This window comes from Pinus tabuliformis, chromosome 4_2, assembly GCF_031772625.1.
Source record: "Pinus tabuliformis cultivar Carrire ecotype Pingquan chromosome 4_2, CPIR1, whole genome shotgun sequence".
NCBI classification, from domain to species: domain Eukaryota; kingdom Viridiplantae; phylum Streptophyta; class Pinopsida; order Pinales; family Pinaceae; genus Pinus; species Pinus tabuliformis.
In genome coordinates, this window is record NC_142304.1 from 766,377,979 (window position 1) to 766,392,203 (window position 14,225).

A 14,225-nucleotide genomic window follows, 5' to 3' on the forward strand; every position below is an offset into this window, starting at 1 on the left:
CAGGTGGTGGATGTGGACCAGGATTTGATCTGGTGTAATAAATCCTTTCTGAAGCCATGTTTCTAGGTGCATTTTTGGTTTTTTTTTTTTGAAATAGATTTGACAATACAACTTTAACAGTCTCTTCTAAGAAGTTTTAGATGTGGGAATTTTGAACTTGCTTAAAAACTTATTTGAAAAGAGGAACTGATCAAGTATTTGAAACCAACTATCCAATCTATAAGCTAGACCGCACATAGACTGAAGCAGCATTCATTTACTTCTGCAATTGCAAAGCAAAAGCATTTCAAAGGCTACCTTGCTAACTTCAGGCTCTGTCTGTAGCTTATACAGAAAACAGTAGTAACAAACAAATTATTCAGGTCCCCAGCGGAGTCGCCATTGATGTTATCACTCAGGTTTTTCCAAAAGTTGTAAGAAAGGGAAAGGAGGCCGAGGTAACCACTAACCAATATTTTAGATATAGAATCTAGCCAATCTGTATCCAGATAGGGCTCTCTCTTAATGATTTAGCTTTGTTTTTAAAAGTATTAGACTAGTTATGAAGTTCAAAAGTTTTGTTTGAGTTTGGGTGGTGAGATTCAATAGAACAGAGAGGTAAAACAGAGTAGTTTAGTCCATTGGGCTAATGGAGTCAAAGAAGATGGCTTTCTGGATTTGGTTTTTTAATAGAGGATAGTTTCACAGAGCAAGGTGGTCAAACAGGGAACAAATAAAGATTTGAGACAGATGGAATGGGCTCAAATTGGGTGAAGGGCAGTTAAGGATCCTTCAACCTATTTAAAGAGGGAAATTGGATGATTACTGATAAGGAGCAGTTAAGTATTCTTTAGCAAATAATCTACATGAAAGAATTAGGAAATATGAGCAATTAAGATTTCACTGTTTAACCTAATTTTGAAGAAAACACAGAGAACAATAATGACTGAAAACAGAGTGCACTTAAGCATATTCTGAAATTAAGTCTTTCTTTATCATTCAAATTGTGAAACACAGATGATATACTAAACTAGGAAAACTTTAAAACACAAGATATAGAGGACTTATTGATTCAGTGATTGATTCAAGAAGTCTGTGACAAGTCCTCTGCTTTAATTCCTCATCCAGCAAGCCATACAACAGTGGATTCCAACAGTTCTTTATTCCAAAAATTTAGTATTATAGCAAAGTCTAGGAATCCACACCTACAATACTCCATTTGAGGGGATATTTATGCAGAAAATTATACAACAAATATCTCATAACAGCTGTGAGATAATATCTAGGATAACTAAAAATAGTTTAACAAGAAAATAGAAACAGCTAGCCTTGAAAATAGGGAAAAGATAAATTGATGTTGTGCTGGACCTGTTTTTGTTGAATGTGTTGGAGGCAGGCTCTATAATTCGGCTGGCAGCTGTTTTCTTCAATAACTCTGCGCTGGTTGCCTGTCCTAACTAATACTCTTTGACTGTGATCTGATGCTCTTTGATCTGTTTTGCCCGCTGTTCATCATGCTCTGGTAAAAAGCTCTGTCTGATCATCTTTCCTATGTCAATTTGTGCCTCTAAAGGTCCACTAGTTAGAGTAGCAAATATCCTTGTATCTCTCTTTATTTCTCTCTTCAGCGAGCTTGGAAACCCCTCGGTGTCTGTTCAAACTATGTTAAAGAGGAAGAAAATGTAAAAAGGTAGGTTGGTTGAGGCTGTGAGTTCGTTGCTGGAGTCTTTGTGGTCGGTCGTCGATTGAGAAACTGGAGCAGATCATTTTTTGCACGAGAATGTGGTATGTAGCAAACTGTAGCAAAAATGGTGTTTTTTTGGTTTTATTTGACAAAACGAAGTTTGGCAGGATTTTTTCATAGGGCGGAAGATGTGAGCAGTACGGCAGATGATGTCAGCGAAGGACAGATGACGTCAGCGGGGTGGAGTGACGTCAGCGAATGATGTGGCAGATGACATCAGCAAAGGGTGGCAAGCGGTTTTGCTCGCACCACTTTTGGGGCTGAGTGGTTTCGAACGGAGAGGGAGCGAGCACCCCGGATGGGCGACGCGTGGCAGAGTACAGGCGCAAAACCGCTGGGCCCTTGCGAGTTAATGCTGGGTCGCGAGGTGGGTTTCGATATGAATATAGGACGTTGGATGATAACAGGTTGATCGAATGGTGGACGGGCAGGGGACATGGCGGGGAGTTATGCAGCGGGGCCGACGTGTTTATTAAATGTTTTTAATAGTTTCGGGCGCATTTGATTGGTCGGGGGGATGGTTTTTAATTAACCCAAGTGGTTAATCAAACCCATTATCGCGCGATAAGATTTAACAAATTTAAAATAAACTTATTAAACTTTGTTTATTATATAATGGTTATATACTATCGGGGCGGGAAATTATACCAAATGTCAGGGTTTTACATAATTAAATAATATGGGGAATGGGTTAATTTTTTCGGGATTTATATAATAATAGTTAGAAGTTAATATGAAATGAAATAATAAAGTGCTAAGTTAAAAACAATTTGACTTTTGTAGTTAAACTTAGGCTCAGGATGAAAAAGGGTTTTTATGAGGAATTTTTGCCCTTTTCCTAAGTAAAATAGAGATTCACTTAAGCAAACTTTATGAAATGGAAGGAGTGGCTTTTTAGTGATATTAAGAACAGATTCTTAATATTTTAGGGGGGAAATTAGTAAATGATTAGGGAAAAGTATGAAGGGGAGTTAGTTATTTAATGTTGCCTCGCTTGAGCTGTATCAAGTATAATGTCTGCCTTGCACTTGTGATAGAGATAGAGTTTAACACATTTAGAGACATAATCTATCACAAGTATCATTCTGCAATACCATCTACCTACCCTGCCTACTTTGGCCTAGCATTTTTTCTTCTTTATTTGGGTGCACTTACACTGGAAAACCCTTTATCAATCCTCTTTTTCTTTTCATAGCAAGCCTACCTAAGTCTGCATTTATTACATCCAAGGGCTTAGATTAAACTGTTGAGCTCATTTTCTTCTCTACCTATCTACTTATCTGCCAAGATTAAACAATTTGGTCAGATTTTATTCTCTATCTCTAAAACATGAAATTCAAACATGAACTGGCCAAGATTAAGCTGTTTGGCCATTCATCAATTGTGGCATAAATTGACAAGCTGCACACAATGCTTATTACAGAAAATGAAAAAGTAGTGGCATTTTGGACTTGCACACTTTCCTAGTCTATTTTTGTTGGGGGTTCATTTCTTTCACTTTTTTGACCATTTTATTCTTTTTACCCTTTGATTTTTCTTTTAGGGTATACCCTCTTTACATTTTCTAAATTTTTTGAAATTTTTGATAATATGGAAACCTTTTCAACAAGGAAAGGAATGAACATATTACAGAGCTCAACAAGTCAATCATGAAATATGACACCTATTGGTATAGGAGTATAATAGTGGCTCCACTTGGGGATGGTTTTCCCTGGTGGAAAGTCAAGAACAGCAGGTCAGATGGCCTTCTGAATAAATTTTACTGTGCTCTGAAACTTCCTTCAGCTGGTTGCTTTATTGTATGTATGACAGCACATTTGTGAAGCTTAGGGCCGTCTCTTCAGGCTTCAACTCCAGCAAGTTACTATCCAATCCAAATTGTGACATTATTAAGGATATAGTATGTACATGTTAGAGTCAGAATACATTAAAAAACTGGATCAAAGTAATGTTTCAGCATTCGACCATTCACTGGTCCTTCTTCTGTTCTGTGCCATCCAGGCTCTTCAGAAAGTAAGTATTGTTCCCTTGCAATGCCTGGATGATAAATGGCCCTTTCCACAAGAAGTCAAACTTCCCATGTTTTCCTTTGTCTTCTCTCCTGGAATCCCATCTCAGAACTCTGTCTCCAAGGTATAAGTCTTTTGCTTTGGTCCTTTTATCAAATATTTTCTTGAGTTTTTCTTGTAACACTTGGGATCTTTGGTGCACTTCCTCTCTGGTCTGCTGCAAATGGATGGTCTGATTTATTCTCTTTTGAATGTCATTGGTTCCACCTCAGCTTCTTGCAGCAATTTCATTACAGGAACTCCTAAAGATGAAGGAAATACAACCTCCATGCCATAATCTAACTCATAAGGGCTAGTTCCAATAGATCTCTTTGTAGTAAGTCTGTCTGGCCATAGTGCATTTGTAAGTTTCTTGTGCTAGTTTTTCTTGTTCTCTTCCAACAATTTCTTAATAATATTAATCAGGCTTTTATTGGAAGATTCAGCTAGACCATTACCTTGAGGGTAATAGGTTGTGGAATGGCCTAAAGTGATATGGTATTTGTTATAGAAATTTATCATTTTCTTGGACTTGAAGGCATCAGCATTATCGGTTATGATCTTTTCAGGACAGCCAAATCTAGACAATATGTTGGTTTCTAAGAATCCTATAATCACTGTATCATTGGCTTGTCTAGAAGGAATGGCTTCTATCCATTTGGTGAAATAGTCTGTGGCAGTGAGGATCCATTTATGTTGGCCAGAAGAGGGAGGGTGTATTTCTCCAATGAAGTCCAAACCCCATTGTTGAAAGGGCTTTTCAGTGGCAATTGGTCTCAAGGGTAAGGGTAACAGTTTCCTTTCGCCTTCAAAAATTTGGCATTTGTGGCAAGTAGTGATAAGCTTCTTTACATCAGTGAACAAGGTTGGCTAGTAAAATCCGGCCCTTAGGATTTTGTTCTGCGATTGATTTCTAGTAAAGGTGTCCACCGCAGTCCCCTGCATGAAATTCTTTGAGAACCTTGTTAGATTCTTCTTTTATTAAACAATTCAATAGAATACCTTCATGATTTTTCCAAAAGAGAGCATTATCTAAAACATAGAATTTTGAAGCTTTCATCTTTAAAAACCTTTTATTTGTTCTGGATAACCCTAGAGAAGCCTGCAGGTTTAATAATACATGAGTTATATCAGTATACCAAGGTGATTCTAAGAAGGCCTGGGTGATTTGTGGAGTCGCCATCTCCTGTTCATTATCCAGTTTATTAATATCCAAGGCTTGAAAGTTTGTTTCAGTCATGAGTTTAGCCAATCCCTGTCCTTTTATAAGCTTTGTAGGTTTTATTTCAATATCATACTCCAATATATCAGCTATCCATTTACCTCATTTGCCTTCAATTCCATCCTGAGTCAGGATGTCTTTGACAACAGCATTTGGTATATAAGCTATTACATGGGAGTACGATATATAGACTCTGAAGTCTTTAATAGCTTTCACAAGTGCAAAAGCATGTTTTTCCATGATTTTGTAATTTAGAGGTACATCTCTAAGTGCTTTACTAGAAAAGGCTATGGGTTTTTCACATCCTTGATCATCTTTTTGCAGGAAAACAGCTGCTATAGTGTGCTCTGATGCAAATGAGAAAATTATGAAGTTTCAATCGAAATTTTGGACTTGTAAGGACTGGTGTTCTAGTCAAAGCCATTTTAATTTCTTCAAATACTTGTTTGGCTTCTACTGTCCATTTAACCTTTGAATCCTTTTTTAACATATTGTTCAGAAATCTAATTAATTCAGCCAAATTAGATATGAATTTTCTTAAAAAGTTAATCTTTCCTAGGAAAGCTTGAAGTTCTTTGATATTTTTGGGGTGGGGTATTTGTAGAATAGCTTCTATTCTAGCAGGATCAATTCTGATGCCGTCTTTGGAGATGATATGGCCTAATAGTTTTCCTTCTTCTAGACCAAACAAAGACTTTTTAGGATTTAATGAAATACCATACTTTCTGCATTTAAAAAACAATTGTCTCAGATGATCAAAATGTCGCTGATCTGATTTGGAAAATATAGTCAGGTCATCTAGATATATAACCAGAAAATCATGAATTTCTTTTGCAAAAGCTATGTCCATTGCTCGTTGAAAGGTTGCCCCTGCATTCTTAAGTCTGAATGGCATTTTAACATATTTGAATGTACCCCATGGTGTTGTAAATGCAGTCTTTTCTTGGTCATCAGGATGAACCAGAATCTGATTATAACTTGAAGACCCATCCAAAAGTGAAATCCTAGAAGCACCTACTACCCTCTGTAAAATTTGATCCATCTTAGGTAAAGGGTAATTGTCTTTCAAAGAAACCTTGTTTACATTTCTTAAGTCAACACATAATCTGAATTCTCCTGTTTTCTTCCTGGTAGGCACTAAATTGGACACCCACTCTGAAAATCTGATTGGAACAATTATCCCTGCATCATGCATTCGTTTGATTTCTTTTTCAATTAAAGGAAGCAGTACAGGGTTAATTCTTCTGAGCTTTGGTTTGAATGGTTTTTTATTTTCCTTGAGGGGTATTGTTTGTTGAATTACAGAGGTGTCATAAGACTTCAGATCTTCATAGCTCCAAGCAAAAACATCCTGAAATTCTTTGATTAGTTCAACATACTTAAGTTTTTGATCAGGGGGCAAAGATTTGGATAATTTTACCATTTTTGGCTTTTCTTCAGTTCCTATGTTGTAGTCTTCAATGTCTGCTTTTAGAGGTTCCATCTTCGGTTTCTTTGGAATATCGTTGAAATTAAAGAGATCTTCCAAAGGAGTTAATCCTTTGGGCAAATGATTGTCTTTGAAATTGATAACTTCAGATTCTTCTTCAATAATCTCATCAACAACTATTTCTTTAAGATCCTATATTTTCTTTTTGGTAAATTTCGTTGGATGAAGCATTTGAGTTGCATTTTATGCTGAAATGTCTGTTTCTATCTGATTTGTTGGATCAAACTCACTAACTGTATCTACATCTATTGTTAGTGCTAGAAAATTCTTCTTCTAGGGTTAAAAAATTGTTGATCTGATTATCACTGTCAAACACATGCCAGTTCTTTACATTATCAGGTATGGTTGGCCTGTGTCTAATTTCAGCTGTGAATTGATGATTTGGTTCAAATGGTAATTTACAAGTGCTGGCAAACATTGCTAGGCTATGAGCTTGCAAGTTACGTTTTCTCGGGATTTTGGCAAGCTGAGTTTCTAGAAATGTATTGAGGATCTCTATAGCTGTTCCTTTGTACTCACTTAATCTAGGATCATTTGTTAAGAACTTTTCTTTTATCTGTTGAATGATTAAATCAGAATCTCCTAGGACTGATACTCTAGTTGCTCCCAATTTCTTGACTAGTTTAAGACCTAGCAATAGAGCTTCATATTCAGCCATATTATTAGTGCATCTAAAGTTTAATCTGTAGGCATGGCCTTCAGCATGATTTTTTTCAAGATTGTGCACCCAGACTCCTGCTCCTGCTCCTAATTTGTTCACAGAACCATCAAATTCTAAGTTCCAAAGGATTTCATGTTCATAATTAGTATCCGGAGTTTCAGAGATCTGTTTAATAGGGAGATCTGGTTGTTTAGTTTCTTCTGGTTTATCTGATTTTTCATGATTTTCAGAAATTTCTTGGATTCGGACACTAGACTTTTCATTTGTAATTTGCTCTGGTTCATCTGCTAAAACTTTTATTTCATGTGAGGGATCAATTTCAGCATTTTAAAGAATAAAAGAATCCATATCTGAATGTACTATGTAGATAAGGAAATTTTGAGGTTTCTCTTGACTACTTACTACATACTTCATTAAGGTTTCTCTGTATAGTTTCATGGGTTGACCAAACATTGAAATAGTAGTGTAAGACATGTATAACTGTAGAGATCCTTGAAGCTTTGCACCCCAAGATCTAGACAATAACATGCCATACTTTGGTGGAATATCAGCTACTACTATGTCCATTAAGATGGTTTTGGTAGGATATTGGATTAGTGACACACATAAGTCTTTGATTAAACCTAAACATTTGACCTGACTTGAATCAAAAAAGAAAAGGTCCTTATATGGCCTGGTGATGTCAAGGTCAAGTCTCTCCATTACAGATTTAGGCATTAAGTTATGAGAAGAACCAGAATCAAACATGGCATTATGAAGTATTTTATCATCTATGTTTAAACTGACATAGAAAGGAGGACCTTCTCCCTCTACTGTTTTTCCATTTACTCCAGGGCCAAATATTAATTCAAGCTAGTCATCAAAAACATTTACTGAATCTTCATTTACAGAAATTTTGAGTGATCTGCTGATTTGACTTCTGTAGACATCATGTTTAGCTAATTCTGATAATGGAACAACTATCTTTAGTTTGCCTACTTTTGTCTCAAGATTAAAAGGTTTTTCGGTCTAAGTTCTTGTATTTCGGACAGCTGGATTTTCTACATTTCTCTCCTCTTCGGGAGTGGGATTATGGGCTGAAGTTGTTTCCAAATCAAGTTCTAGAGGCTCTTCTATGTTTCCTTTAGAAGGAATAGAAGTGGAAGGTTTTCTGTTAGGTGGTTGATTATCTGATACATCTTCAACAAGTGGGTTATTAGGGTTAGGATCTGTTCTAGAAAGAATATGTACAGGGGGGGGCACTAAACTTACCTTTGTTAGACTGCTTGGTACCTTTCTGTTTATTGGTTTTAGGGACATCTATTCTTCTACTACTCAGATTGTATTGTTTGTGGACTTCATAAATGGCTGTATCATATCCCTCCCTAAAGTCAAATGCTTCACCTGACTGAGTTTGGAATTGTTTAAGAATTTGAGCTTCTTGATCCTCTTGGGTCAAGAAAACTTGTTGTTCATTATTGAGTCCCATCAAATTAATTTGAGTGTCTTCTGTTGGTTCATCAGAAGTTAAGGTTTTAGCATAATTTTCTTGAAATGGGGGTCTAATATTTTGGTCAAGACCTGTCTTTCCAGTGTTAGGATTTTGGTTCTACCTGAAATTTGGATGTCCCCCAGTATTGCCTGGTTGACCATCCCAAGGAGAATTTCTCTCGATTGTTTCTACTCTATCTCCAAGTCTATCCATTCCTTTAATAATGGCATCTAATTTCTGTTCAAAGGCAGAAGGTTCTTCTTTGAAAAGTGTCCTCCTTTCAGCTTCGGCTCTAGATCATTTAGATATCAGGTTGGCCTCAACACTGACAGCTATACTTTGCATCTCTTCTAGGTTTCTAGGAGCTCTTTCCCTAAGCTGGTATGCCATATCAGAATCAAATGCATCAAGGAATTTGATCAAGGCCAAATTTGGAGGAGGTATAAGATTTCGAGGAATAGCATTGTAGACATTATTGAATCTGGTACAGTAATCTTGGAAATTTTTTTGTGTGCCTCTTCTTAGGTTTTCATATTCTAATAAAATGTGGAGAGGATCTTTCTTCTTTTCCCACCTATTCAAGAAGGTCTGATAAAGAGCTTGTGGGTCATTGATATTGTTTGCAAGGAGGGCTCTAAACCATGTTTTAACATCTCCTGTCAAACTTTGAACAAATACTTTCATTCTAACATCATCAACATCAACCTCATATATTTCAAAAAGTTGGTCACTTTCTTGGTATGTTGTTGAGCTGTGTAAGTGCCAATACCTTCAAAAGAAGTAATTTTACTGTGATAGTCTTGGGGCATAGCCCCTGGATTGGCAGGTAAGTGCAAGGGAGTATATCGGTTTGCCACGGTTGCAGAAATAGATGTGACAACTGGAGGAGTAGGGATAACATTGGGAATGTGTGTTGTAGATGGAGGAGTGGAAGGGGTGGCTGATGGTGAACTTGGAGAAGCAGTAGTAATCACAAGAAGGTTTTTTGTTCTTTCAGAGGTAAGCTCAGATTGAATGGAGTTCTGCAAATGTCTGTCAAGGTGTGAACTAGCAGAATTTTCTTGGCCCTCTTGTCTTCTGAGAATCCTAGGAATCAGATTAGGATTTTCAAACACAAGTGGTGGATGTGGATCAGGATTCGATCTAGTGTAATGAATCCTTTCTGAAGCCAGGTTTCTAGGTGTGTTTTTGGTTTTTTTTTTTTTTGAAATAGATTTGACAATACAACTTTAACAGTCTTTTCTATGAAGTTTTAGATGTGGGAATTTTCAACTTTCTTAAAGACTTATTTGAAAAGAGGAACTGATCAAGTACTTGAAACCAACTGTCCAATCTATAAGCTAGACCGGAGATAGATTGAAGCAGCATTCATTTACTTCTGCAATTGCAAAGAAAAAGCATTTCAAAGGCTACCTGTCGAACTTCAGGCTCCGTCTGTAGCTTATACAAAAAACAGTTGTAACAAACAAATTATTCAGTTCTCCAGTGGAGTCACCATTGATGTTATCACTCAGGTTTTCCCAAAAGTTGTAAGAAATGGAAAGGAGTCCCAGGTAACCACTAACCAATCTTTTAGATACAGAATCTAGCCAATCTGTATCCAGAGAGGGCTCTCAATGATTTAGCGTTTTTTTAAAGGTATTAGGCTAGTTATGAAGTTCAATAGTTTTGTTTGAGTTTGGGTGGTGAGATTCAATAGAACGTAGAGGTAAGACAAAGTAGTTTAGTCCATTGGGCTAATGGAGTCAAAGAAGACGACTTTCTGGATTTGGTTTCTTAACAGAGGATGGTTTCATAGAGCAAGGTGGTCAAACAGGGAACAAATAAAGATTTGAAACAGGGAATGGCTCAAATTGGGTGAAGGGCAGTTAAGGATCCTTCAACCTATTCAAAGAGGGAAATTGGATGATTACTGATAAGGAGCAGTTAAGTATTCTGTAACAAATAATCAACATGAAAGAATTAGGAAACAGGAGCAATTAAGATTTCATTGTTTAACCTAATTCTGAAGAAAACACAAAGAACAATAATGACTGAAAATAGAGTGCACTCAAGCATATTCTGAAATTAAATATTTCTTTATCATTCAGATTGTGAAACACAGATGATATACTAAACTAAGAAAACTTTAAAACACAAGATATAGAAGACTTATTGATCTAGTGATTGATTCAAGAAGTCTGTGACAAGTCCTCTGCTTTAATTCCTCATCCAACGAGCCATACAACAGTTGATTCCAACAGCTCTTTATTCCAAAAATTCAGTATTACAACAAAGTCTAGGAATCCACACCTACAATACTCCATTTGAGGGGATATTTGTGCAGAAAATTATACAACAAATATCTCATAACAGTTGTGAGATAATATCTAGGATAACTAAAAATAGTTTAACAAGAAAATAGAAATAGCTAGCCTTGAAAATAGGGAAAAGATAAACTGATGTTGTGCTGGTCCTGTTTTTTTTTAATGTGCTGGAGGCAGGCTCTATAATTTGGCTGGCAACTATTTTCTTCAGTAACTCTGCAGAGGCTGCCTGTCTTAACTGATACTCTTTGACTGTGATCTGATGCTCTTTGACCTATTTTGCCCCATGTTCATCCTGCTCTAGTAAAAAGCACTGTCTGGTCATCTTTCCTCTCTCAATTTTTGCCTTTGAAGGTCCATTGGTTAGGGTAGAAAATATCCCTGTATCTCTCTTTATTTCTCTCTTCTGTGAGCTTGGAAATCCCTCGGTGTCGGTTCAAACTATGTTAAAGAGGAAGAAACTGTAAAAATGTAGGTTGGTTGAGGCTGTGAGTTCGTTGCTGGAGTCTTTGTGGTCGAGCGCCGGTCGAGAACTGGAGCAGATTGTTTTTTGCATGAGAGCGCGGTATGCAGCAAACTGTAGCAAAAATGGCCTTTTTTCGGTTTTATTTCACAAACGAAGTTTGGCGGGATTTTTGTCATTGGGCGGATGATGTGAGCAGTACGGTAGATGACGTCAGTGGAGGACAGATGATGTTAGCAGGGTGGAGTGATGTCAGCGGATGACGTGGCTGATGACATCAGCAAAGGGTGGTAAGCGGTTTCGCCCGCACCGCTTTTGGGGCTGAGTGGTTTCGGATGGAGAGGGACCGAGCACCTCGGATGGGCGACACATGGCAGTGTACGGGCGCAAAACCGCCGGGCCCCCGCGAGTTAACGCTCGGTCGCGAGGTGGGTTGCGATATGAATATAGGCTGTTGGATGATAACGGGTTGATCGAACGGTGGACGGGCAGGGGACATGGCGGGGAGTTATGCAGCGGGGCCAACGTGTTTATTAAATGTTTTTAGTAGTTTCGGGCATGTTTGATTGGTCGGGGGGATGGTTTTTAATTAACCCAAGTGGTTAATCAAACCCATTATCGCGCGGTAAGATTTAACAAGTTTAAAATAAACCTATTAATCTTTGTTTATTATATAATGGTTATATACCATCGGGGCAGGAAATTATATCAAATGTCGGGGTTTTGCAAAATTAAATAATACGGGGAATGGGTTAATGTTTTCGGGATTTATATAATAATAGTTAGAAGTTAATATGAAATGAAATAATAAAGCGTTAAGTTAAAAACAATTTGACTTTTGTAGTTAAACTTAGGCTGAGGATGAAAAAGGGTTTTTATGAGGAATTTTTGTTCTTTTCCTAAGTAAAATAGGGATTCACTTAAGCAAACTTTATGAAATGGAAGGAGTGGCTTTTTACTGATATTAAGAACATATTCTTAATATTTTAGGGGGGGAATTAGTAAATGATTAGGGAAAAGTATGAAGGGGAGTTAGTTATTTAATCTTGCCTCGCTTGAGCTGTATCAAGTATAATGTTTGTCTTACATTTGTGATAGAGATAGAGTTTAACACATTTAGAGACATAATCTTGAAATTTGGATTTCTCCCAGTATTCCCTGGTTGACCATCCCAAGGAGATTTTCTCTCGATTGTTTCTACTCTATCTCCAAGTCTATCCATTCCTTTAATAATGGCATCTATTTTTTGTTCGAAGGTAGAAGGTTCTTCTTTGAAAGGTGTCCTCCTTTCAGCTCTGGCTCTAGATCGTTTAGATATCAGGTTGGCCTCAACACTGACAGCTATACTTTGCATCTCTTCTAGGTTTCGAGGAGCTCTTTCCCTAAGCTGGTATGCCATATCAGAATCAAATGCATCAGGGAATTTGATCAAGGCCAAATCTGGAGGAGGTCTAAGATTTTGAGAAATAACATTATAGACATTATTGAATCTGGTACAATAATCTTGGATAGTTTGTTGTGTGCCTCTTCTTAGGTTTTCATATTCTGATAAAATGTGGAGAGGATCTTTCAAAAAAGTCATTAGTAAAATCGTGCACTCTTTAGGGTATAATTTGGTATCAAAGCTCTTGGATTAATTCATCCTAAAGTCTTGGATCCAGGAGTGATCGGGTTACAGTCTTTGATAGGATGATGTTCATCTGTAAGGGTAAGGTCAGACTATTGTAGGTGGCAACTGTAACCACGAGTAATCGGGTTACAGTCTTTGATAGGATGATGTTATCTGTAAGGAGAAGGTTAGACTATTGGAGGTGGCAACTGTATTACTTAGGTGTCAGAAGTCAAGGATGGAAGGTTTGAGGAGTCAGAAGTCAAGGATGGAAGGTTTGAGGAGTCAGGAATCAGTGTGTTAGTGTCAGGAATCAGTGTTAGTGTCAGGAATCAGCGTGTCAGTGTCAGGAATCAGTGTCAGTGTCAGGAATCAGTGTGTCAGTGTCAGGAATCAATTTTCTTGGTCAGGAGTTTTGCAAAATATTTCCGGTGTAAATGTGGGGTTGTTGGCGGGTAAAGGATTGGAGTTAAGTGCTAAAGTCTACATCTCTCATCTATAAAAGATAAGGTTCTTGGAGGGCTCTGAGGGATGTTTGGTTGGAAGGTAGGGTGATGGGGCACCATCAAGGCTGGCTGAAGGCTCAAGGCTCAAGGCTCAAGGCTGGCCGAAGGCTCAAGGCTGGCTGAAGGCTCATTTGAGCCTGCCTTGCTTTCAAATGAGATTTGGGTCATCCACAAATCTCCAGCCATACATCCCTCCTCAACACTCCCACGGCGACACGCAGGGACTTCATTAGCGCTCATGTTGGGAGGGCGGGGATAATTAACGGATTCCTTTCCAGAAATCCAGCTAACTCAACCTTCGAAGTGCCTTCAGACTTGAGAGCCTGAAGATCATCCCTTTGCCATACCTAAGATGGAACATCACAGGAGAGACAGCGCACTGCCAATCCTCACCTCCATCTGACCCCTCCAACAACATGCCACTTATGATGGGAGACTCATTGCTTCTCTTGAGAAGAGGGACCGACTTGTGGAAATTTCCAGGACTTAGTTGGTTAGAGGCTATCTTTTTTTCTTATACCTAAAGGGTGCACGATTCCAGAAAATGCAATGCCGGAATCGTGCACCCTTTAGGTATAAAAAAAAAAGATAGCCTGTAACCAACTGAGTCCTGGAAATTTCCACAAGCCGGTCCCTCTTCTCATGAGAAGTAATGAGTCTCCCATCACAAGTAGCATGTTGTTGGAGGGGTCAGATGGAGGTGAGGATTGGCAGTGCGCTGTCTCTC

The 14,225-nt window shown here is 37.9% G+C and overlaps 1 pseudogene; it reads left to right on the forward strand.

Annotated features, from left to right (window-relative positions):
- The first annotated feature begins 11,753 nt into the window (after positions 1 to 11,753).
- The window catches only part of LOC149171853 (putative alpha-glucosidase Os06g0675700), a 54,110-nt pseudogene continuing 51,638 nt past the window's right edge, over positions 11,754 to 14,225 (forward strand).